This window comes from Podarcis cretensis (genome assembly GCF_951804945.1).
Source record: "Podarcis cretensis genome assembly, chromosome: 1".
NCBI lineage: Eukaryota > Metazoa > Chordata > Lepidosauria > Squamata > Lacertidae > Podarcis > Podarcis cretensis.
In genome coordinates this window covers 62,439,648-62,465,791 of record NC_137170.1, presented here as the reverse complement: position 1 = coordinate 62,465,791, position 26,144 = coordinate 62,439,648, and the positions used below count along the sequence as shown (strand labels likewise).

At 40.7% G+C, this 26,144-nt stretch overlaps 1 long non-coding RNA gene across 2 annotated transcripts in view; it reads left to right on the top strand.

Annotated features, from left to right (window-relative positions):
• The window catches only part of LOC307216801, a 117,733-nt gene extending 101,629 nt beyond the window's left edge, over window positions 1-16,104 (top strand). The window contains exons 3-5 of one of the 2 annotated variants that reach the window (XR_013839323.1): window positions 9,598-9,678; window positions 11,346-11,489; window positions 15,664-16,104. This is a non-coding gene — a long non-coding RNA (uncharacterized lncRNA). Of the gene's footprint in view, window positions 1-9,597; window positions 9,679-11,345; window positions 12,079-15,663 lie in introns of those variants that run through there. The other variant, XR_013839324.1, reaches the window with a different exon arrangement.
• The last annotated feature ends 10,040 nt before the right edge of the window (window positions 16,105-26,144 follow it).

Below are 26,144 nucleotides of genomic sequence, written 5' to 3'. Positions count from 1 at the left end.
TTTTCCTGCTCTGGAGGGTAGGACCCAAACCAATTGATTCAAGTTACAAGAAAGGAGATTTTGACTAATCAGGAAGAACTTTCTGATGGTAAGAGCTGTTCAACAGTAGAATGGGCTCCCTTGGGAGGTTGTGGACACACCTTCCTTGGAGATCTTCAAGCAGGGGTTGGATAGCCATCTATCATGGATGCTTTAGTTGAGAATCCTGCATTGAAGGGGGTTGTACTAAATTACCTTAGAAGTCCCTTCCAATTCTATGATTCTATAGTCTAATTTTTTTCTGTCTTACTTTGGCTCAAAAACATTCAAGTTTTGCTTCAGCAAATAGAAGCTATCTACATTTCCCTCCAAGGTCTTCAGGAGAAATATGTTCAGTCCAGGACACAGCAGATGACATCTGCTTCACCTTGAAAGAGCACTGAATCTATACAAAACTGCCCAGGATTGATACATAATTAATCTGGTGTTTAAAGTGGAGAGATCTCTTGATACACAAACTAATTAAGCTGAACTAATATTGTTTAAATAATCTAACCATATAATAAAGTTCCTCATAACAGTGATTATGTTGAAACTATATTGGAAAAATATTTGGGCAGGAGTAGAGGATGCCTATTTTCAACTGTTTGTATACCTAAGTTCCAGTTTGATGTGTGCTCATTTTAACCACATACTTTTTTTAAAGCTAGGGAAAAACTTTCCCTAGAAAGCTGCAACATCCATTGTGTGAAAGCAATAAAAGCATAATCATCCTCATCTTAATCTTCATCATGTTTCCTACCTTAACTTGTACACCATGTAAGAATATAAGGTAAAGGTAAAGGGACCCCTGACCATTAGGTCCCGTCGTGACCGACTCTGGGGTTGCGGAGCTCATCTCGCTTTATTGGCTGAGGGAGCCGGCGTACAGCTTCTGGGTCATGTGGCCAGCATGACTAAGCCGCTTCTGGCAAACCAGAGCAGCACACAGAAATGCCGTTTACCTTCCCGCTGGAGCGGTACCTATTTATCTACTTGCACTTTTGAACTGCTAGGTTGGCAGGAGCAGGGACCGAGCAACGGGAGCTCACCCCATCACGGGGATTCGAACCGCTGACCTTCTGATCAGCAAGTCCTAGGCTCTGTGGTTTAAGCCACAGTGCCACCAGCGTCCCTGTAAGAACATAAGAATAGCCTATTGAATCAGGCCAGTGGCCCACCTAGACCAGCATCCTATTTTCACAGTGTACAACCATATGTCTGTGGGAAGCCCATAACAGGACATGGTTGCAATAGCACTTTCTGAACTTGTGACCCCTTTGGCACTATACATTTAAAGCCTACTTTATACAGTTAGATCTTCCCCCACAAGAATCCTACTTTATACAGTTAGATCTTCCCCCACAAGAATCCTGTATACTGTCATTTGTTAAATGTGCTGAGCATTGTTAGGAGACCCCTCCTCTTCTCCCAGAGTTACAATTCCCAGAGTTCCCTGGAAAAAGGATTGATTATTAAACCAAACAAACAAAAATTCCAGTTTAGGTGCCCAACAAACAGCTGCTGACACTTCCTTGGTGCAGAGCTATACCACTACTGCCATATAAGATATAATTCGTAATAGGCGTCATGAAAGAATATTTTAAATGGTCTCAGATATGCGCAACACAATTTCCTTTTGGAAGATAAAACTGCAAAATAGGAAATGACAAGAAATACAGTGCACATGGGGGGATTTTATAGTACTATTTTTATTTTATTTCTGTGTTAGATGTTATTCTGGAGAGTCTTTCTCCTGCTTCATTTTAAACTGTTAAATTAGGGTAGTTTATTCATATTGTTTCATACGGTGCTTCGTGGATTGATCTTTTTAAACGATTCTTTTACTTATTGACATTATGATGATTTGTAATGATTCTTATTATTTTTAGAAATCATTATTGCGCTTCATTTGATGTTTTACAAGCTGCTTTGGGTGGAAAGTGGTATAGAACTTATGATGACCATGCAGTATCATCTGTTGTAAGCTATCCTGGAGGATCTTCAGATCAAAAGGCAGGCTATAAATATTTAAAGCAAAATAGACAAATACTAATAAAATGACATCTGAAGCTGGGTAGACATTTCAGTTCAGCCATATTTTTCATGTTATTTCTGTAATGCATCCCCATTAAGGGTGGATAAATACATGTACTAAAATGCTGCTGCTATTGTTCCTGCTATTAAACAGTACTAGTTATTACTGCACAAGCCTCATCTATAGCCCAGTAGTCACATAAATGTCTCCCATACATTTTTATAGGGTTTGGATCAAGTTTATCATTGTGCTCTTTGTAATAAGCTGTGCAGATCACATTTTGCAGTATATGAAGCATAGCATTTTACTAGCTAAGTTTGAACTAATAATTGTTTAGTCAGTCAAAACGCCATTTGTGATTATTCCATAACTGTACAGGATCAATGGTAGCATAAAATGAAAAGATATATTGATTTACATGTTCTCTTATTTTATGGCTCTTTATAGCTTTAAAAAAACCTTTTTTAAAAAAAAGCTAAAATATGGCATTTTATGTTGACTGAGTGTGATTTATATACTGTTATGTCCTATTTGCTGTTTTATCTTCCAAAATGGCATTGTGTTGTGTATATTTGAGACCATTAATGTAAGCTTTCATTACACCTACTACTACTGCCATATGAAATATAATTTGTAATATAGTTCTGAACCAAGGGAGTGTCAGAAACTGCTGGTCTGTGACACAAAACTGGGAATTTTTGTTGTTTGGGTGTTGCTGCTCCATATGGTTTCAGTCTCTGTATAGGCCAGGAGTCGTCAACTTTCTCGAGTCTGCTAGGGACAAAATGGCTACCACCTCTAAAAGAGCAAGAAAAGAGAGAGGTTCATAAAATGATGTGAGCATGTCTTCCATCGACTCCCATCAGTGGGGAAAATGTACCTACATCAGCCACCACTGCACTCAAAAAAACAAGCTATTTTTACCTCCCCTGTCATGAATGAGCCAGCTCCCAGGGAAGGGTTGCTGCCAACTGAAGAAAGCAGCCAAGAACAAAGAGGGTTAACTGCCATTCAGAATGAGCATCAACTAGTGCCAACTCCACCGCCCCTTGGAATGCCGGCTGATAAGGGAATGGCGGGGAGCAAGCTAGAACGCAGTCAAAGCTTGACGGAAGCACAAACAGGTGGGAAAGAGTTAAGAGACAGCTTCTCAGAGAATGGGGAAGAGGCGAGAGCTGACCCACTCAGTCCGAGGTCTCGACGAATGGGAGGGCTGCAAGCTAGGAAGCAAAACAAAAGGCGTGTGAAGCAAAAGTTCAGTTGCTCCTGGTCATGCCAGAAGCAGTCTTCAGAAAGGACATCTTGATTGATGAGAGTGGAGGCTGTCTGAAAGCCGTCCAGAGCTACCTCTTTGTTTGACAATAAATCATCCTTTTTAATTAACTACGCTCACTGTGTTATCAAGCCGGGGACTGGACTCCTGTAATCCCCTCTGTTGAGAATAGAACTGAATGTAGGCATGTTTAAGGGGCCATGTTCAACGTAACACCAAGAGAGCCAGTACAAACTGGAACTGAGCAAGAAGAGGAGATACCCATAACTGCTCACAGTATTCCAAGTGTGGCTGCACCACATATTTATATGAAGGTTCTCTAATGAATGTCAGAGACTTCAGCATTTTAACCAACTCTGTTATTGTCTAATGATGACAACAGAACAGTCCTAATAAACTCACTAACACATATCGTCTTTGCATTTCAGTCATCTGTTCTAGTTTCACTTTCCATTCCACACACTCTATAAAACCTTGCCTATACGGTGGTACCTCGGGTTAAGAACTTAATTCGTTTCGGAGGTCCATTCTTAACCTGAAACTGTTCTTAACCTGAGGTACCACTTTAGCTAATGGGGCCTCCTGCTGCCGCTGTGCCGCTGCCGCACAATTTCTGTTATCCTGAAGCAAAGTTCTTAACCGAGGTACTATTTCTGGGTTAGTGGAGTCTGTAACCTGAAGCGTCTGTAACCCGAGGTACCACTGTACTGCATAAACCACTGTGGTCTGTTCAGGATCACATTTCACTACAGGCATTTTATTTTCGATCCATTTCTTAATGATCCCCAACATGGAGTTCCGCTTTTTCACAGCTGCTAAAAATGTAATACAATAAAATGTGATACAAATGTAAAAAAAAAAAAAAGCAAGTGAAGCTTTTCCTGCTATTTTATTGGAAAGAACTTCATTGCCAAGTTAATCTGAAGATTTCTGCACATTCAGCTGCTGTTATAGGCAGAAGCGGGGCCATTAAAAATATGGGAACTTGGGCAGTTTCTGTGGGTCCAAACCCAAGATTTGTTATATTTTATTGACCCCCAAATGTGTGTGCTGTGGCTATATTTTCTTTGGAATGAGCTGCTGTATAAACAAAGTGTCCCTGTCTACAAGTCACCTATTCTGGGCTTCTGTCCTCCTGTGTCTGGATGTAATTTTCATGGAGCGTGAAGTAAATTCTAAGTAAATGTGTTTAGAATTGAGTACCCATTTGTGGAAAGTGCCCTGAATGCCAAGGGTGCTATTTTAGATGAAAACAATTAAGCATTTATCCAAGTGTTTATAATTGTTTGACTGGCTCAGTTCATTGGCAGTACAGGAACAAACAGCAAAGAAACTTTGCACCTTTTTAAGAGTCATTTGCATTTGCTTGAATAAAGAGCTTATTTTAGCCTTTCCCGCTACTTTCTTATTGCCTTTATAGCTAATATATTTTGCAATAGTTTCCCCCCTGACATTTTCTAATCAGGTTGCCTGCCTTTATACAGAGGAAACAATGGCTAAGAAATCAGCTCCTAGCCTATTTCTATTTGTTCCTGTCCGAGGAGATCTTTATGGGGGCATCAGCAAAGGTGATATTTCCAGAAATATATGCAAACTGCTGTAAGTGCTGCTACCCTGTTCTTCACTGACATTTTGGCCCAGTGATAAATGTTGTAGCAAAATAAGGCCATTCCGAAAAGGTCAACAGCAGAGAACCGATTAACGTGGCAGCTGCTTATGGAGGCATGTTAGTGTGATGGAATATACTATTTGCTTCATTTTTCTTTGGGGCTTCCATGCCATTAAATAAGTAGAAGGGGAGGGGAAAGAGAGGAAGCCACTGTAGTTGTCTGCTTGAATATGTAACTTGGCAACAGCAGAAAAAGGAAAGATCTAGCAAGGTTGATGGAAGCTCAAGTGGCCTTCACAACAGGTCGTTCCTTTCACTAGCTTAGGCTGATATGCCTTCTAGCCTTTCTTGGATAGGGATTGCTTGGCTACAGTGATCCATTAATTTATTTTGTTATTATTAAATTTATATCTCACTTTTCCTCCCAAAGGAGCCGATGTCATGGCTGCCTCAAGACTGAATTATTGCAGTGCTATTTACCTGTGGCTGTTCTTCTAATTGGTTCAGAAGCTGCCTAGTTCCAGTGCATCCATTTCAATGCACACTATTGCAATGTATTCTATTTGTACCAGGATCTGAAAACCACATACACTCTAGATTCTGCAAGGCTGGGTCAAGGGCAGGAAGAGCCACAGCTCAATGGTGCTACTCCTGGTTTGCATGGAAAAGGGCTCAGGCACAACCCCCAACATTTCCCCAATGGGATTGAGAAAGACTTCTCTGAAACCCTGGGGATTTGCTGTCATTAAGAGCAGAAAGTTCTGTGCTAGCTGAACCAATGGTAGGACGTAGTATGAGAAATCTCCCTATGGAGAAGGGGTGTCACCTACAGGCATCACAGGGGCACTTCCATCAATCACATTTTAAACCAGCCCTCAGGCTCAGAGAGTAAGATGAATACCGTATTTTTCGCTCTATAGGATGCACCCGACCATAAGGCGCACCTAGTTTTAGAGGGGGAGAACAAGAAAAAAAAACCCTCTCCCTCTCTGCGCAGCGCCCCTTCAGTGAAGCGGCAAGAGAAACAGAGACCCTTCCATTTCTCCTCCCGCTTTGCTGAAGGGGAACTGCGCAGAGAGGGAAAGCTGCACAGTGCCTCTCCAGTGAAGCGAAGCCAGGAGAGTAAGAGAGATCGGTGTGCTCCGTAGGCTTCGCGTTGCTTTCACTGAAGCCATGGAGCCTGCATTCGCTCTATAAGATGCACACACATTTCCCCTTAATTTTTGGAGGGGAAAAAAGTGTGTCTTATAGAGCGAAAAATACAGTAAGTACATGAGTCGTATTGTGGATCAGATGGTATGGTGTTTGTTTGTTTGTTTGTTTGTTAATGAAATAGCACAACTCCTTTTCAGTTTTTGGTAAGCACACCCCAGAAACTTTTATATACTTCTATTGGAGCATCTTGGTTTTAGAGGGGGGGAATCATTTAACTTAATGGCTGTGGAACATGCAAATAACTTAATAACTAGAGGTTTATATAGCAGTGCTATTTACACAGGCTAATTAGATGGGAGACACATGGTAGATTCAGATAATCAGCCATTTCTGAGATGCGAGGTTCACATAATGTAGGTAATATTTTATAACATTTACATTTTTCAAATACATCATTTAGCATTTAGACTTGTTCATTTTCCTAACACATGGCTTTCATGCACGGATGGCTCTGGGAAATTTTTTTACATATTCATACTGTTTTAATTTTCCCCCTTTGCTGACTTAGGAAGACCAGGTGTGCAGAAGTATCTTTGGAAGAAGAAAATTCTCATCTTTTAAAAAGCATTTCCATTTCAAAGTCAATGTTAAATATGCAAATTTAGGCAATAATGACATTAACAAACATCTTAACATCTCTTTAGAAGGCTGAAGTTTGACATGTAAAGATCTTCCAATCAGAGAGAAGAATGACAGAAAATATTTTCAACTCTACAGCCGGGGTTCTCAGTCTCTACTTTTGTATTTGAGTATTGATAGTTGGTTACAAAATACCTGCAGGCCCACTGGGGTTCTGTCCATCCACATATGGAAGAATCTTTGACTCAGCAGAAGCTTCCATAAGGGAGGTGCTCTTTATAAATTCTCCCTTCCTTCTGCACTCCTCTGTGCTACCTGCCACACTCTTCCAAATCTTTAGAGCAAATCTAGGGGGCTGCATGGGAAAGGGAGAACCAGTGAAAATTGGTTCCACCCTTTCCCACCAACTGCTGCTTCCACTAATTCAAAGAGCTTCGGTGGTGGGTGCAATGGGACCCAACCCATTGGGCCAAGCCATGTAGAGTTACATAACTCCTCAAGGATTTCACATAGCTCTTCTGTTACTGTTCATGCAGGGCCATCCTACCATTAAGCAGAGTCAAGCAGCCATCTCAGGTGGCCGATGCTGGGGGGTGGGAATGGCAGCAGCATCAGTCTCCTGGCCATTCCTTCCGAGCCCCCTGAACATTCCCTCTGTTGGAGGACAGAGCAGTGCGGCCAGCAATGTGCTCCTTAATAGCCAACTGCCCTCAGGTGTGACAGAGGATGCTGACCCACTGCTGTTGAAACTGGGTGCTGCTGAAATAAGATCCAGCTTCCAGTCTGGTTGACTTCTTTATATGGAATGGAGTCAAGATGCCATTTTTTCCTTTGCCTCAGGCATCAAAATGTCTTGTGCTGGCCCTGCATGCAACCAAAGAGCTAAAACCTAAAATGGCTTCTTATGTTTTTCTGGCAAAGAAAGAACAATTATGTTGTTTCGTGGGCCATTTTGTTGTCATTTATATGCTGCAAGAAATAAGGAAGCCACTTGTCTTTTCTATGCGGACAGCAAGTATAGCATATTTTTTATGTTGGAGCCCCCTATAACCCATAATAAAGACCCAAATCTCGATAAAGCCTTACAAACCTAGACAGAACCTGGCACTATTAAATGCTTAGGAAGCTGGTTCATCCAACCCTGGAAACAGCAGGTATCTATGTACATTTGTGATCATTTGAGACAATTAAATATTGATTGTGTCCTTGTACAGTATATACACATGTTGATATTTCTTCTGGCCTCCCTTTGAACCTCATTTTCCTTATAAGATTTTTCATTTGCTGTATAATTGCAACTGAGGAATTATTATGCCTTTTTGCAATGTAATTCATAAAGTCTCTTACGGCCTTGCATAATTAAAATGGTCATATTGCACAGCTCACTGCACTTTGAAATGCATACTTTTGCTAAGAAAGTGTGTTTCATACAAGGCCCCAACAATGTGTGAAATGCTAGATACTTTGACAAACAAAATTATTCCAACATAAACTTTTACAATAATACTCTGAAGGTGGATGCAGAGTTAGCTAAAGATGTTTTGCTGGATGATGCAGAAAATTCAAATACCTGTTACAGGAGAAGATAAATGAATGAAATAGCTGGTAGTTTGCCGCCTTTGCATGATACCATGCAAAATATGCCACCTGAATCAGGTCTCACTGCTGTACCCTGCCTAATAGTAGGGCTCGGCCTGAAAACATCATTTCCATTCCAGGAATGGAACAATGTAGATAGATTAGGGATCTTGGCTTGGTGTAACATGCCTCTGGTAGGCCAAACCTTTACAGTGCTTAATAAATATTTGCCTGCAGAATAACTAATCAACTCTTTTGTTTTTAGAAGCTACACTGCTTTTGATTTTGAGTAAGCCAGTAAATCTACAGCATAAGGATCAAAAAAACAAACTTTCAACTCTTGTAACAACTGCTTTCACCTCTGTAAGGAGGCCTGCCTAACAGATCCATCACTGCCAAAGCACTTCTTCATTTGATTAATGATATGAAAAAAAGAATCTATAGTCAATTTAGTTTTCCCCAAGCCAGTGAGATGCCTTGTGCAGTCTAATCTTAGCCATGCTTACCTGGAAGCAAGTCCCAATGGATTTACGTTAATGGGGTTTACTCCCAGAAAGGTATTCACCGGATTGCAGCCTAACAGAGCACTCGGAGAAGGGAAGAAGAGATATACTGGCAAAGCAACAGCTGCGCCTTGTGTCCTGCCATTTTGTTGTGGGCAGGGTGGGAGGGCAGCTTTCTCTTTTGCCTTCCATTGACTACATTCAGATAGAGAACTATGATGCACAACCTATGCTTGCTCGTTTGTCAGAGAAAGTCATACCACGCCCTTTAATAAAATCCCCCATGCAGTTTATGTGATTTTAAAAGACACTAAAACTGATTGAGGAAAAAGACTTAAAGAGTAAAATCACTAAGAGATGAGAACCAGAATATATTCTGTTTAGAATGGAATTTTTGTTGTGTGACTATGCACCTAGTTCCACTACCGGAAACCAGCAGAAGGACTGCCACTCATGCAATGGGGCTTTCATCTCCCCACACCCATATTTGCCCTTCCCAACATCCACTCTGAAGGGGTCAGGAGAACCCCCAGAACAGCATATGGGTGGTGGAAAGGGCCGCTATTCCACAATACAGCCAGAAATCCTTGCACCAACAGAACAATCTCCTTAGTACTACATTGAATTCCATCCTAAGTCTACGAGCATTCAAAAGAAACAATGGCATTGTAATGCATGAAGAATTAATATTCTTGCTAGTTCTGTTTGAAAACAGAACCTTTGAGAAGCGAAACACGCAATGGTGTTAGTGTGCTGACTTTGACAAAGTTTTACTCTCTTTCAGATCTCCTGCTCTTTGCCATTTCCTTTAATTGAGGAAGACTCCAACGTTCCAAATGAGGCTGTTGTAATCCTCATTTCCCAGGTGAGCCAATGGAAACTCAAGAAGATCAAGCTGTATTTCAGCGAGCTGGTGTGATATTTATTCCCATTTCTCACTCCTCGCTCTTAATGCACACACACCAGCTCTATTCCTCGCTGCCATTCCCACAAAGATGCTGTCCTGCCGCTTCATAATTCATTATGAGGAGTGTGTGTAAAATGCACGCTGACACATAACAGTTCTCCATAGTCTAATACCACCGCAGGGCTGCTTGTGAGCCAACCCACCCAGGACCGATCTACAGTGAGCTCCAGATTGAGAAATCAAATCCCAGGCTGATGTCTGTGTTGCCTTTCTAGCGTTTGCAACCAGCTGCATTAGCATTTCCTAAAATACAGAGAGCTACTTCTCTCCTGTTTCTCAGTTTCCCAATAATATCTTAAGAAAACATTTATTGATTTATATATTTTTGTAAAAAATAGGTAGCAATTCTTGTCAGAAAATAAAACAAGGATGGGTTACCTATGGCCCTCCAGATGTTTCCACTACAATTCCAATCAGCCCCAGGTAGTGGGAACGGATGATGGGAATTGTAATCCGAAACACCAGGAGGCCACAAGGCTGGGGAAAGCATCTGATATCTATTGCATCTGATAGTGTGATGCCGAGTTTACAGACAAAACAGCGCAGCCAGCCCAAGACAGTTTGCTGCCCGAGGAGAAGGGCAAGATTACATTTTTCCTCCCATTCTATGTACTGAAACTGATAGAACTAGTGGTTACTGCTAGTTCATGGGTACAAGACAAGCTGCATGCAGAGGCGAAGGAAGGGGAACCGGCACTCGGTGTGGGGTGTTGGGGGGCGGGACATGCGTGCACGCCGTACGTAGGGTGCATGCGCAGCAAAGTAAGTAGCACTGCTGTGCATGCGCTGCCAGGCAGTTTGCTGACAGTTCCGCTTGAGCACCGCATGGATGGCAGCGGAGGATTCTCCGTACGCGGCTGCAGCGGAGCGATGGCGGTGGCTCATGCCAACGCGCCCAAGGGTGGTGGGGTGACCCCCCGGCAGGGTGCCTTCTTGTCACCCCCCTCAGAGATGGCACCCGGGGCGGACTGCCCCCCGCCCCCTTCCTCTGCCACCGGCTGCACGGCCCACACAGCTCAGTGCTTCCAAACCTCATCACAACCCACCAGTATCTACTAATGGTAGGGCCAGCACTGCCTTTTCCAGATATGTGCCTTTTCTAAATATCCTGTTTCTAAATTATTCACATTGATTCAGTAAACTAGAAATAGAAAACTGGGAGGAAGTGGCGTCAATAAAAATGCCACCATTGTTCACAAGGAATTCAACCCATCCTCTTTTGTTCACAATAATTTGTGGCTCAAAGGTTTTTTTTTATTATCTTGACTGTATTTTCTTTTCATATTCATGAACACCTCCTAGCTGTAAGCCATAGCGAATGAGTCTACTGCTTAAAAATATATATCTTGCTTTGCTTTTCAATTTCTATTTTTATTTATTTCACCCACCCACCCATTTATTTCTGTAAGTCTTTCCCTATGAGGAAAGCTACCTTCTTATCAAGAGCAATCTGAAATCTTGTTCTGTAAATGGGCAAAATATTTTGTTGGCAATTCCCCAGAAAAACTTATCCATCTCTTTCTCTTTCTCTCCCTCTCCATCCACCCTTTTCAATATTTTGCTAGGTGAAGCCAGCTCACAGCAATGTTCTCTGCAAGGACCCCTACTGTGAGGCACCCTAAAAGAAACATGTCAATTGTATAGTGAAAGGGACGTTAGTCTGGAACAACGTTGTTGACATGAAGTATTGCATTAAACATGAAACAAAAGTAAGTATCCTGAAATTCTGTCCAATATGAAAGCACTCTTGGGGGGAAATGAATAGCCAGACAGGGGTTCTTTCACAGAGGTTAATGCCTTGCAGAATTCACAGCTTTGGGTGTGCACTTGATCATTCCAAATATTAGATTTTTCGAAAAGAATTCCTTGAATATACTATTAATATATGGGGAAGTACTTTAATCTATAGGAAAGTAACTTCAGGGGCTAGAGGCTCAAAGTCTGGGAACAGAATGCTGCATTGTTGTACATTGCTTTGGCTACTTTAAGGGACTGAATGGGCAAGTGGTCTTACCAGCAGGATACATTTTCATGTATTATGTGATCACTGGCAATGGATTGCTCTTCACAGGGGAAACATATCTTTTGGAGGCACTATTCACTCTTAATCCTGATTAAAGACAGCTGGAGTTTCAGCAGTTTAGTATCTGTGAACATCAGCCCCATACTGTACAGCCTCATTTTGGAGATAAATTAAGATGAGCAAAAATAGAGAAAAAATATATATTCAAATTAGGATTACTGCAGATGACAATGGATAATGCCCTGGGGTACAGGCTCAATATCATTTGTATCTCGGGCTCATTTAAATGTATGCAAAATTTATGTCGTATGAATGTCCGTATTAAGATTTTATAGCATACATTTTGTATGTCATTATTTCTTGGCATATTAAAAAGACTTATGGCTGATAATGTTGCTTTTGCTTGTAACATAAAGCTGGTGAGAGCACTGAAGTGCATGGATACCAGTATCATAGCCATCTCTTTGTGGCATGTGTAAGACTTTTAAAGGCATCATGATGAAATGAACTTTTAAAAGTTTTTTATTATGTTAATTCTCTCTGTCCCACCACCTACTCTGTCTAACCACTGCCTGCCCTATAACTCCTTTGGTCACTTTCAGCAAAGTCTGGGCTCATTATTAGCATCATTCATCATCAGTTCATCATCAGTTTATTTGTATGCTGCTAATTTTTAACACACACACACACACACACAGAGAGAGAGAGAGAGAGAGAGAGAGAGAGAGAGAGAGATACCCTGCTTTGTGCAACTCCAAATCTTGTCTACCATGTTGCAGACTTTTAATAAGTTTCTTGGGGTTGTATCCAACTAAGTCCTATTCAGAGCTGACCCATTCAAATTACTGGATCTAAGTTAGCAATTTCTATTAATTTCAATAGGCCTTCTCTGAAGAAATTAAACACTGGATACAACGCTTAGTATGTAAAGGTGAAATTAAGCATTGTGCTCTTCCAGTTCTTCCATCTGCACAAACTTGCTAGATGGAACAAGTCCCCTGCTTCCCCTGTGTGCTGTTCTGGGGGCTTGGCTACCCCCCACACACACACATTTGGAGGGGTATAAAAGGAGGAGTCAAGGAAAAGCCCGATTGCACAAGCAGAAGTTCTTGTGCATGGCATCTACTGACAGGGCTCATTAGGTGAATCCAGCCCCCAACCCCCCATTATTTTCATTCTTCGGGCAAATTTTCTTGCAATGAAGGCTAATTTGCCATTTTTCCATCCAGGAAGGAGTTGGCAAGGAAGTTGCAGCATTATTATACTATGAATAGCAAGGGATGGTGGCATGATGCACGGGGTTCTTCTCTGACACCATGGGCAAGCTAGCAGTCAGAGGAAAAGATGGGGCAGTTTGGTTCAGTATTTGTGAGTAACCCCACACATTGTGTGATGCAGGAGCGCAGGGCAGCATAAACCTTCATATCCTTGGTGTTATGTACTGAAGTTCTCACCATGGACCAGCAGGGGGATACTGTAGATAGTTATGCAAATAAGGGATCAAAAGTGACGTTCAGTGATTGGATAGTTTTAGAAAATTGTTACAATTACATTGTACTGGAGCTCTATATAAGCAGGCTGACTGAACCTTTCAGTTCAGTTCAGTTCTGTTCTGGCCTGTGAATAAACAAGAGCTGTTTGAAGAATCGCTGTGTTGTCTGATATGTTCACCCACAACTTAACACTTGCATCAGCCCTTTATCAATGCAGGGGGAGAGCCTACCAAATGTGCATTTGTCGTTCATGTGGAGAGCAAATGCATGTTCAAGAAGCAGCCCCACTATAGGCATACCATCAACACATGGATAGAATTGCGGAGGGGCCAGCAGGGGACGAATGGTGGTAGAGTTGAACAGCCTCACAATGACAGTTATGTGTAACTGAATTATTATTATTATTATTATTATTATTATTATTTATTTATTATTATTTATACCCCTGAATAGGGCTTTTTAGAGTTAGGCGGAAGTGCAGCATGGCGCCCATGTCAGCAAGATGTGAGAAAGAGTTGTTACTGTTCTTTTTACTCAATGTAGGCACTGCAGAGAGCGGCATAGGAACACTGACAAATATTTAGAGATAAGAAAGTACACAAAATGAGAAATGCTAGCCGATGGCGGCTCCGATGCAGGAATAAATAAGAATTTCCACAAGCTGCTGAGTCTAAGATGATGTCTAGGTCTGGTGTATCTGTTAAAGTAGAAAAGGCCTCTCCCTTTCCTACACTAAAGATAAGAGCAATGATCTCCCCTTCCTCCTGTTTCTTCCATTTGTCCATAACTTAGATGAAAAGAAGTTTGGGGAAAGAATAGCAACCATTAATTCCGGGATGCTACCAAATAGCACCTATTTGGTTTATTTTAATGCATTTCTGAAATATATAGACATCATCGGCACTTTATACCAGATCACATCATTGTAAGAATGAGTTACCTGGTCCCCATGACACTGTAAGTCAAACTATCACTTGCCAAGCCCACACTGTGCTGCACTGAGCTAAACCAAGGTTCGGCTTAGTGTGTCATCCCAACCTGGGCTCTTGGTTAAGCTCTCTGCTAGCTAACCATGACCAATCTAGGAGCTGCTAGCTTTGCATGGCCCAGGCGGCTTGGTTGGTTTGGCATGCAAACTAGGTCAATGGAAAATATAACATGATAATTTAATTTGGAAACAAAGAATGAGATCCAACTTTGAGGGCCACTGCCTTTTGTTTTAGTGAGAAGGTTGCAGGCAACAACTTATGTTTGTGCAACAGGACTTCTCCCCCCCCCCTTCTCCATTCTATGCACCCCTAAACCTGTTCTAGGGAATTGCCCCAACACCCTGGAACAGATGTGGGGGTGGTGTGGGGCACCCATGAGAGACGGGAGAAGCCCGCTGCACAGTTATCCCACTGGGGCAATTATTCTGCCCCATCCAGAATACCACCCAGAATACCACCCAAAGTTTTTAAAGGCATAGGTGTAGTTTAATAAGAGGCCCATAACAAGATATGCATTTAAATGATAATGACACAAATGTGCAGCTGTTGAGGATATAAAGCACATTTTCAAAGCTTTTATTTTGGAGTCAATATTTCCAGAACATTTCCAGATCTATTTTGAGTCTCATTTTTGTATCTTCTACAACTGACTGTCAATACACATCCTATAGATGTCTGCTCAAAAGTAAGCCCAACTGAGTTTGATGGGATTCATTTCCCAGAAAGTGGGCATAAAATTGAAGTCTAAATCTCTCTTGCACTGTATGTTTTCCTTTGAGAATGTAAACCGCTCACCACATTTCATCACAGCTGGTAAAAACTAGGTCATTAATATTTCTAATCGGAGCTGAATCCTGGAAGGGAAATACTTTTAAAACGCAGAGTCCATCTTGCTTAGCAGTATTATTTTAAACATCCCTAAACTGTATTGACAACATGTTGCAATACAGAACATTGCACCCACAGTTATTCCTTCATTCTGGTGCTGCTTGCATTAAAGTGTAAATTGCACTGTTTGTTCTTTCCCCAAAAGAATGAGTGATCAACACTGTAAATGACATGCAGTAATTATCTTTGATTAGCAACTATGCTAACTTTAAGGAAATAAAGTAGATGTTGATTACCAATCACTAATGTAGTGCTTTCATGAACATCCATAATTCCACTCATGAATATACATTAATCTTATGCATGAGCTGTTATCTTTATCTGCAAATGAAAGGCACTAACAATTTCATTTTATTTTTCAACAGGAACATATTTTTTTTTTTAAATGGGGAGGCGAGTAAAAATGGGTATTACCTAAAATTTCAATGGCTCTTTGCTCATACTTCACCTGAAACTGTACCTGTGCTCTTTATCTACTAAAAAAATGCAGCACTTTATTAAGCTGGCTGATAAGCATGAATAATTGCTCACACGTGAGCTGTGTAGCGTCAAAGAAGGTTGGAGAAAAAAGGAATTTCTGCTTTCCATCATGCCCTTTTCGCAGAAGAAGCTGCTGCACTTTTTCTTCAACATTACTCATGCGAGGAGCCCTCTACGCTTATCAGCCAGCTCTTACGAGAACAAGTTCTAAAGCAGGAAAAGGCAACAAAGCAAAAACCCATAGGTATTTTTTCATTTAAAACTTTCCTCCCTCACTTTTCTTTATAGATTAATTTTAGGCAGCTTATGGAATGAGTAATACACATCCCAAAAATAAAAACAAGAACAACATCCAAAAATTGCTTTAAAATAGTATTGTAAGATCAGAGCAGATTAAAATGAGTTGGGAGCTTGAGAACCATCTTCAGATGAACAGTGCAGTCCTATGCATATTTACCGTATTTTTCGCCCTATAGGACGCACTTTTTCCCCTCCAAAAATGAAGGGGAAATGTGTGTGTGTCCTATGGGGTGAATGCAGGCTTTCACTGAAGCCTGGAGAGTGAGAGGGGTCGGTGCGCAGCTTCCCGCCCCAGCCCCGCGCCTGGGGGGGGGGGAATAAATTTTTTTTTCTTTATTCCCCCCCATAAAACTAGCTGCGTCCTATGGGCTGGTGCGCCTTATGGGGCAAAAGAATACGGTACTTGAAGATAAGTATTGTGTTCAATGGAGCTTACTCCCAGGTAAATGTGTATAGGTTTGCAGCCTAACCACATTAAAAGTTTGATGGAATAAAAAAATCGTAGCTTAAAAGGGAGCAAATCAACTGCAACTCTCTACAGAGAGAGTTCTATAACCTGAGCACCAGAACAGAAAAGATATTGTGTCACATTCAAACTAACCATGCTTCTGAATGTGGTAGAACATATTGCAGGGCTCCAACATGGTGGGTAGAAACAATCATATGGCAGAAGAAAGTGCTTCAGGCAGGATCAATGAGGATGCTTACCAAATGGGGAATCCCATAATAAAAATGGTTTCCTATCAGAAGTACTTTAATTACTAGACCAACAAAGGTCATTGCCAAAAGTCTTCAGCACAGATACACAAGCACACATGCCAATATTGCTTCAGTAAATCCACACTTCCAAGGCAAAGGCTCTCTACAAAGCAAGTATCTAAATAAAAGAAAAAGCATATCCAGGAGAGGGATGGTCAACAACTCATCTCTTGAGAGTTTAGGTTCTAGGGTGTAATGCTTTTTCATAGTTCCTTCATTTTTGGAGTCATCTTTCAAGCAACTTTAGTTAGGCGACACCTGTGCATTGAAACTCCCATTGCATAGCAGACAAGCACTATCTTATTTCCTTTTTGGTACTTATAGAAGACCTCTCTCCTCCAACAAATATTTTAAGTGGAATGTTTTGTCCCATTCCTTATCTGTGTTGCCTGGAAATTGTATTTCTCTGTGTTTTTATTGCTGGTGTTTTTATTGTGAAATTGCTTTGGGATGTTTCATGGGAAGTGATTCATAAATGAAATGAATTAAAATAAATAAATCTTCATGGTCTATTCCCTTTATTCTCATTTGATTGTCATTTATCCCCTCTGGGAAAAGACTTATGTATTGATGTGTTCATACCCTTTGCACAGAATTTTACCAAGGCAAAAGGCACGTGCACTGAAAAAAACAACAACAGCTTAAATGCAAACTTGATGTGATTAAACAAACAGTTGTAGCATTATTATTTTTTGTGGTGTTTTGCCAGTGTGCCGGAGTGTGGTAGCACAATACTGCTACATCTGTGGTCACATCATTATTGTTGCAAAGGAAATGAAAGCTTAGACAAACCAAACACGCTCCAATTGTGGAATTAATTTTAATTGTTTCAGTTAAACAGAAATTTAGAAGAACAGGAGGAACAAGGGTGGAGCAAACCAGAGGAACACTAAAAGAATGAATGGAAGGAAACCCTTTCATGTGCACCTTGTTCTTATTAGGCCAGCCTATGCTGTTTATTTGTTGCATCACCAGTCATGGATCTGGCAATGCTGCCAGTAGACAAATGATATTTCAGTCAGACACATAATACCAGGCTTCACCTCATTCAGCCTGTCGGTCATACTCCAGTATGGAAGGAGGTAGAGAATTCTGAGAGAGAACTCAAGAAACTGAAACCCAAAATATGGCTATGAAAATAAAAGGCCACTCAAAATAAGCTGAGCTGTCAGTATAACAGTGCTGTGTAAGTGTTTGAAAGCTGAAAGGAGACGACTGATTGCTCCCGAACTAACTTCACCTTAGCGAGCCAGTGGAAGTCTGTACTTTTACAGTGCATGTACAACTGCTTACCTTCAGAAGTGACTGGCAGGATGGGGTGGCATTGCCTCCCTGGGATCACAAGCAGAGGTTGCTGCCAGTAACTGAGAGGGTGAGAAAGAGGTAGTGGAGCAGTTGGCATGGTGCCAACAGAGCAGCAGAGACAATATTTTGTTCCCAATGCTGTACCTGTACCCTACTTCTTTACCTCTGCTTCCCTTCCACTCAGTTATCAGCAGCAATCTTTGTCCCACCCCATGACTGCTTACATTTTGTGCTGGTACCCCTACATTTTGTACTGGCCAGTACTGCTTGCTTACATTTTGTACTGACACCTCATTTGTGGAACACCCTCCCTTTACGGGTAAGACAACACCGCCATTATTTCAGCACCAATGGAGCCTGCTTAGCCAATCTTTTTTCAGTTTTCAATGTGAGACTTGTAGCCTTCTCCTCCGTTAAGCCATTCTTGAGAATTTTTCATTTGGTTTTACTGATGGTTGCTTCTACCCACACCCCAGCTTTAGGGGTGGTGGGCTCACCGTGTCTGGGCTTGCAACAACTTGGATATTCTAAAACTCTTCTATGAAAAGCATTTTCCTAATGCTCTTGAAATTTGTCTCTGGAAACAAATAAATTCAGAAATAATAGAAGTAGCCTTCCAGTGAACCAGAAATCTGAGACTTGCAGTTACAGGAGAAAACAGAAATTGGAGCATGTTGATTATGGAGATATGATGGATTCAATTTTATATGCAGCAACATATTAAAAATATTCAAATTACACAAGAGTGAAGCATACTATAAACCCAGCCAAGGAGATGAAATATTCTGGTTGCTGCAGCAGCATTTTGTAGACAGTAGTATTGTATCCATTTATTGCATTTTTATGTCCCTATCTGAAGACCTATATCCCACAATGGGATGGATCTCATACTGTGAGATCTAATGCAAATCTCAACCAGAGGTGTACAGGTCATACATATATTACATGGCTCAGCCTAAGTTTTACAATGTCATTAAATCAATGTATTGTCCATCCTGGTGTGTTTGAAAGAATGTACAGAACCAGCTGTGATGCCATCTCCAGTTATTCTAGGGGATGTGGCATGTTTCTATCCTACCCCATTCCAGAAGATATGTGTTGATATTCATGGACAAGAAAGCAAATGTGGCATCAGTAGCAAATACAAAATACTTATTCTTTGCTTGCTGGTCATTTAGAAAAAGCTATAACAGCTGGGTCCCCCAAAGCTCTATGAAAGCATAATTTATGACCCTCAAAGTGGCAAGAAGCTGTTGGAACAGTCTCAGCCATGAGTAATATCCACATACTGCAAGGACCATGAATTACTGCGAAGGGGAAGCAGGAGTTGGCCTATAAATTGTAGATTTTGATAGAAAACCAAACTTGTTCAAACACAGTCCAGAGAATATGGCTGTGGAGGGTAACTGGAATGACTATGGAGATCTCATGGACAGTGATGCTCTGGAGCATCTTGGAGTCACAGGGATGGAGAGAAATTCATTTGGTTTGCATTTTACTGAGAACCTAATATGCACTTTCTGAACTAGTAAGGCCAACTGAAATATAGCTATGCCTTTAAAATTTCTTCAAATACTTCTTCAAATTTTGCAATGCAGTGCTCCAACCAAAAATGTATACCAAATTCCATAATACAGGAGAAAGTGCACACTAAAATTCATGTATTAATGAAAAATGCATATATTGGGCAAAGTGCATACAAAAGCACTTGCATTTGTAGTGTATCTGAATCCCAGATTTGGGAATGGGTTGAAACAAATACTCATTACTGAATTTATGTACTGTAGCTTATTGCCCCTAGGTCTGAGTCTGAACAGATGTGTTTCCTGTATTGAGAAAAAATACTACAAAAATGTTTATATAAGGAAAAATTAGCAGTAAAATACTGATGGATTTCCATGAGTACTTAAAAATAAATCAGAAACTGATGTGGAGAACTGAATTTAAGATTGGAAAAAATAAGAAACAGAGAAAAACCAAAACTGACAAATTTGCCCATCCCAACATGGAAATATGATGGCTTACCTGTAAATAAGTCAGTGGGAATTACTTCTGTGTAAACAGGCATAGGATTGGGCTGCAAATCATGTAACTAACAGTGTGTGAAGCTGCTGTTCAAAGAATTCAGCCATGAGAAGGCTTGGATTATTTCCCCTCCTTGATTGAAGAAAGCTCAGTAATGACAAATTCTGTACTCTGCAGTATTACAGTTCAACCATTATTGCTAGTCTCTGTTGTCCATAAGAACTGTTGAGAATGCAGCTTGCCCCTACTTCAGAGCTATTCAATTTGTGCCATTCCCAGCTCCCCCTGAATTGTATAATAGTGTAAGATTAAAGCAAGACTTCACTGCTCTCACTTGGTTCCACAGCCTCTCCTTGGCCTTTTGTATTCCTCCCAGATTCCCTCTTGGGCTACCATTCCATGCCAGGGACTGAAGCAAGTAAAATGTCAATTTCATTGAGTTCAGCTAATTTTCACTATAAATTACCACACACCACATACGCTGTCAAACTTTCATTAGGCGCACAGCCAGCCTGAACAAAGCCCTTAACCTTTTGAAGATTTTTTTGGAGCCTAGCAAAGACTACTTCCAATTCCTTCTTTTCACATAGATATTGATATCCTAATCTTGGCACATATCCTGAGAACAGCCAGTAAAATGTAGCTGAATCTTTGCAAGGGAGAAAAATAGCAACTGTGGTCTGCATCTGAAGATGTGTCCACTATCTGTAATATCAGTTTATTTAAATTTCTACAGTTTTAACAATAAGCTGTGATTGTGGCATGGACCCTAAGTTTGGGGCTGTTAACCATTTTCAGAGAAGAGCAACTTGACCCCCATTAGAAAGAATTAACCACTTTTCTTCTTTTGGCAGCATGCATACTAATACCACAGAGCTGGAAATGCAGATGGCTTTATTGAAATTTGAAATCCACTTATAAAATATTCCATTGATAATCTTAAAGAATTGCATCCACCGGACTCACAAACTGGACTTCAGCAAAACTTTATAGGCTGATCTGTCCTGGAGAAGGGAGGGGATATGGCAGGGGACTGTTTGTAATTGTGCCACACATTGCATGTATCACACACATGTGGTAGACAGCAGAAGAGCCAGTAATGTTTTAGCATGAAACAAAGCTAGATTTGTTTTGTTTTGTTTTGTTTTGTTTTGTTTTGTTTTGTTTTGTTTTGTTTTGTTTTGTTTTGTTTTGTTATTGACAGCCACCCAATAACACTGTTCTCCAGGTGACCTGCAGCACAAAATGATAAAATACAATTAAAACCATAATATCATAAAATAACAATTTCCAATATAAACACAGCAATAACACCTTACAGCACAGGGAAGAATAAAAGCCAATAAATAAAAATGAAAAGCAAAACCCACTTGTCACTGCTCTGACACCACTCGATTGTTTTTTGTTGGTTTAAAGCCTGGATAAATGAGCATTTAAAGCCTGGATAAATAGTCCTACTTATTTAGCACATTTGGTATGCCACTATTCCTTTAGGAATCTTGGGGCAGATGATCCTATTTTATTTTCACACCCACCTTTTCAGGTGGTTTAGGCCAGTGTTTCCCAACATTGTGCCTCCAGCTGTTTTTGAACTACAACTCCCATCATCCCTGACTAGCAAGACCAGTGGCAAGGGATGATGGGAATTGTAGTCCAAAAACAGCTGGAGGCACAAGGTTGGGAAACACTGGTTTAGGCTGAGAGATCATGCCTGGCCAATGGCCACCCACTGAACTTCATTGCCAAGTTAATCAATATCCAAGTAAGTTATGCTACCCATTCAGCTACACTGGGTTCTGTGGCTGCTCTGATCCATTGATAAAGATCCCACACCAGTGGAATTCCCCATTAAACTGAGTGGAGGGGGTGATCCAGACATGGTTGGGTGGAAGATTTCAGTGCTATATTGCTGTTAGATATGTATGCACTTTGAATAATACGAAAAAAGCTTCATTGCTGCATTTGATCAAAAGCACACTTACTGTATCTGACTGGCAGAATTCAATACACTAACATGACATTTATGAATCAATCTCATGCACCAAACAAACAAAAGCGTAATTCATTAATGGAAAATCAATTTGCATGGCTGCTTAGAAAACGAATTCCTATATTAATTCTGTCGGGTAATCGTATGCAAAAAGAGCATCTGCCTCAAGGAGATGCCTCTATTCTGTATGTTGTAGAAAGGGGTAGCCTAACAGAATCCAACCCCCTAGGTGAATGTCACAGAAGATCACTGGCCTGAAAGCAGGTCATGATTGAGGGAGGCCTGGAAAGATGATCTGCTGTGGCTGGCAGAAAAAAAGGCTCCTAGAGGTCTCAGTATAGCTTCATACCCAGCTACCTTATTCTGGCTGCCACATACCTGTCAAACCCCACCCTCCTTTCAGTGAATTAAATTTGTGTGTGTGTTCACGAGTGTTACTATGGACCAAAGTCTGCTGCAACTTGGTTGGGAAAGCAAAGTTTTTCCCCCGCCCCCAGAGCACACAACTGGACTTGGTGGCCTGGTTTTCCCCTTCCTCATTCAGATTTCTGAATTTTACTGCTCTGTCTGTGCCATCATAGTTGGAAAGTCTGTCACCAGACAGGGAACATAAGACGGGGTTAGACTAGAGAAAGTTGAGAGAGGCACAGAACAAATTCTTTGAGGGACCACCTTGAGAAGTCTCCAGGCTTCCAGCCCATAAATCAAACCCAATGCATTATGCATTATTGTATGTTTCCCTCCATTCAGCTTCCCTTGGTTTTTATGCCTGGATATGGTTTACTGAGGCGTATAGACTGGCTAGCACCAGTCTAGGAAATTGTTGAAGTAGCTTATTCAATAAAGTTGTGGCCTGTTTTCATCCCAGATTAGTGTGTTGCTCTCTGCTACCCTGACTTACATCACACAGTAGGCACTGAAAGAAAATGATCTATATATTAAAAAAGATATATTAACATCAGATCCTTGAAATGTGAAAGTACATTTTTCTTTTAAGGCTAGATGGGGAATTTTCACCAGACTACAAAGGAAGAAAAATAGGCAGCTGACTAGGTACACAACCCTGCTAAATTATTTAAGTAATAGAATTTAAGCTAATTTCAGTGGAAATTCAGTAGGACTTACTTCTTCATAATTAACTAGCATAGGTGCCTTTTCATGTTTCCAGATATGTGAGAGCCATTCTTTCATGAGCTGATCCTATGTGGCTGGAATTTGAATCTGAATGAGGGATTGTGTGGGCAACGGCTGGTCACAACCAGCATCTTCCTCCTCCTAGGCGGGTGCTGATACATAGGATCTACCCCAGCAGCTGGCACTATCCATATGGTTGCATCATTCAGACACCACCCCTAACCACAGCCAAGCCACTCACAGAACAGCAGCTCCTTTGCAACTGGAGAACATCTAAAGTGAATCTCAGGGAAAGGAGAAAGAACCAGAAGTCATCACAACAATCCCTTTATTGCTCTGAGGTAAGTATGAGGAAACAGGAATTCTGCCTCAAAGTAAAAGCAGAATAGCCAGTATTACACATGAGTGGCTGGGGAAACCCAGCCAGTTGGGTGGGGTATAAACAGTAAATTATTATTACTATTATTATTATTATCATTGTGTAAGTACTGAACTACAGTCTTGTTGCTTAGGGAGGTCTCTGGTGGAATAAATATCTCAGATGGGTGGAGGGATATACTAGTTTGTGGAATTTCTTTATCAGGGTAGCATACGGGTGTTTGGTCTGCCTTCTTTGAAATACTTAGTTGATGAACTCTAGATGACTCTGTGTTAAAACACATAAATAAATAAGCAGCGTTCTTCTCCACACATTTCTCTGCACTTCTGCTTTAACCGGTTAGCACTGCAGCTACACAAGTGATCTATGTTATAGTCATAGTTTTCTTATTTTCCCGTGAATAACCTTAACCAACGTTTCAAAATGCATCTGCATTTCATAACTGTAAGCCAAAATATGCACACACAAACATAACTTTGATAGGATAAGATAAAGCAAAATATGAATGCAATTTTAAAAAATTGGCTTCTGTTTGGGGGGTTTTTAGGCCTTAAAATAGCATTCTTTTTTGCTAAGAGGCTTTCATTTTAGCACATAATGTATTTTCGTCTATAATTTACAAAATGCAATTAGTACATAACGGACTTAAAAATTGGAGGGAGAGAAGAAATAGCTGGCAAGAGTATGAAACTGCAGTAAATCTGATTTATATATAAAATGTACCACAAAGATTGGGTAATAGAATGGCCAAAAGAATAAGTGGGAAACTTTAATGATAATCTGTGATTCAGTTCACAAAGAAAAGTGCTCTAGATTCACTACTGTCTCTCATCTAACAGTACAAACCTATATGCAATTCAGTGGAATTTATTCCTATTTGTTACAAATTCACAGCCTAAAAGTGCAACCCTATGCCTGCTTACTCAGAAGTAAGTTCAATTATTTCTAATGGAGCTTACTGTCTTGTAAAGTTGCGGCCTAAATGTATTTATTTTGTGCTATCATTAGCTCTCCATGGCAAATTGTAGATTCACTGAATGACACCCTCATGCCTTAACCCAGCACTCTAGAATTAGAGATGAAGAAGAAATCCAAATCAGCTCACATTTAAAGGGAAACGTATCTAATTCACACTTTCCCAAACAAGATGTGCACTGAAATGTAGCCATCCTTTGAAATTCACATTTTGCAGTGCCATTCTCCAGTAATGTATACAAAAGTACATATATCAAGTGTGAATAAAAATGCATGTATTGGGGAAAATAATATACAGAATTACATTCTGTTTCTAAAATGTAATTTGTTTTAAACTGCTTTTAATGTTGTATTTTACATTGGCTAGACTAAGGCACTCTGGTTTCTGCTAGTTTGAGGAACCTTTGGCTCTCCAGGTGTTGGCTAAAAGTTCATCACACCTACAGAAAGGGCTAGGACTGTTCTAGTCTAGTCATAGACTCTAGCCAATAAATTTATATCCTACTCTGATACTGTTAACAAATACAGTGGTACCTCGGGTTAAGAACTTAATTTGTTCTGGAGATCCGTTCTTAACCTGAAACTGTTCTTAACCTGAGGTACCACTTAAGCTAATGGGGCCTCCCGCTGCCGCCACGTGATTTCTGTTCTCATCCTGAAGCAAAGTTCTTAACCCGAGATACTATTTCTGGGTTACCGGAGTCTGTAACCTGAAGCGTCTGTAACCCGAGGTACCACTGTATGTTCTCTTTTCTAATTCAGATGCCAAAAGAGCATAAACACAGCCTGCACTTAGCATGCAAGGATACTTACTTCTGTGCCTGGCATCAGCATACAGTGGTACCATGGTTCTCAAACTTAATCCATTTCTGGAGTCCGTTCAACTCCCAAAACAGTTCTAAAACCAAGGTGTGGCTTCCGATTGGCTGCAGGAGCTTCCTGCACTCAACTGTAAGCCGCGGAAGCCGTGATACATCTGCATAGCCAGCCATTGTCTTCCTATTCTATTGTCCAAGTCTATCACCTTTATACCTGAGGACCAGAAAGAAGATTTCGTAACATTGTCCAAAAGCCCAGGTTGCAGAAAGCACTTAGACAAGCAGAAATGTGCTAAAAGCATTCCTCTGCTGATGCCCTTTATGGGTCATAGTCTTTGATCCCACTGTGTTATAACTTTCAATAAATAGTGACTTTTTAATTATCACTATCCATTGTGGAAAGCAGGAAGACAAATGAGCGTATAGTTGTGGAGGTCATCTTATCCATTTCTGAATGGTATTCTCCTCCTGAGAAAGTGTCAGCAGCTTAACAAAGGCATATACATTTCATCAGGTTAAGAAATGTATCCACTGGCAATTGAAGAGTGCATTGCAGAAGACTAAAAGCTATACACGGGATTAAGATGAAGGTTCAGTTTATACCAGGGCTGTGCATGCCCCCCACCTATCCAATTTGGGGCCTGTTTTGGCTATCCTGAATGGACCTGATCTGCGTCAGGATTATCCAGGGCTAACCTGCATCTAGACCCCAAATCACTGGCCTTACATGGTGTTTAATTTGGGTTTTTTTAATGTTTTTCTAATTAAACCTAATTAAATGTTTAACAGATTTTATCAGGGTTTTT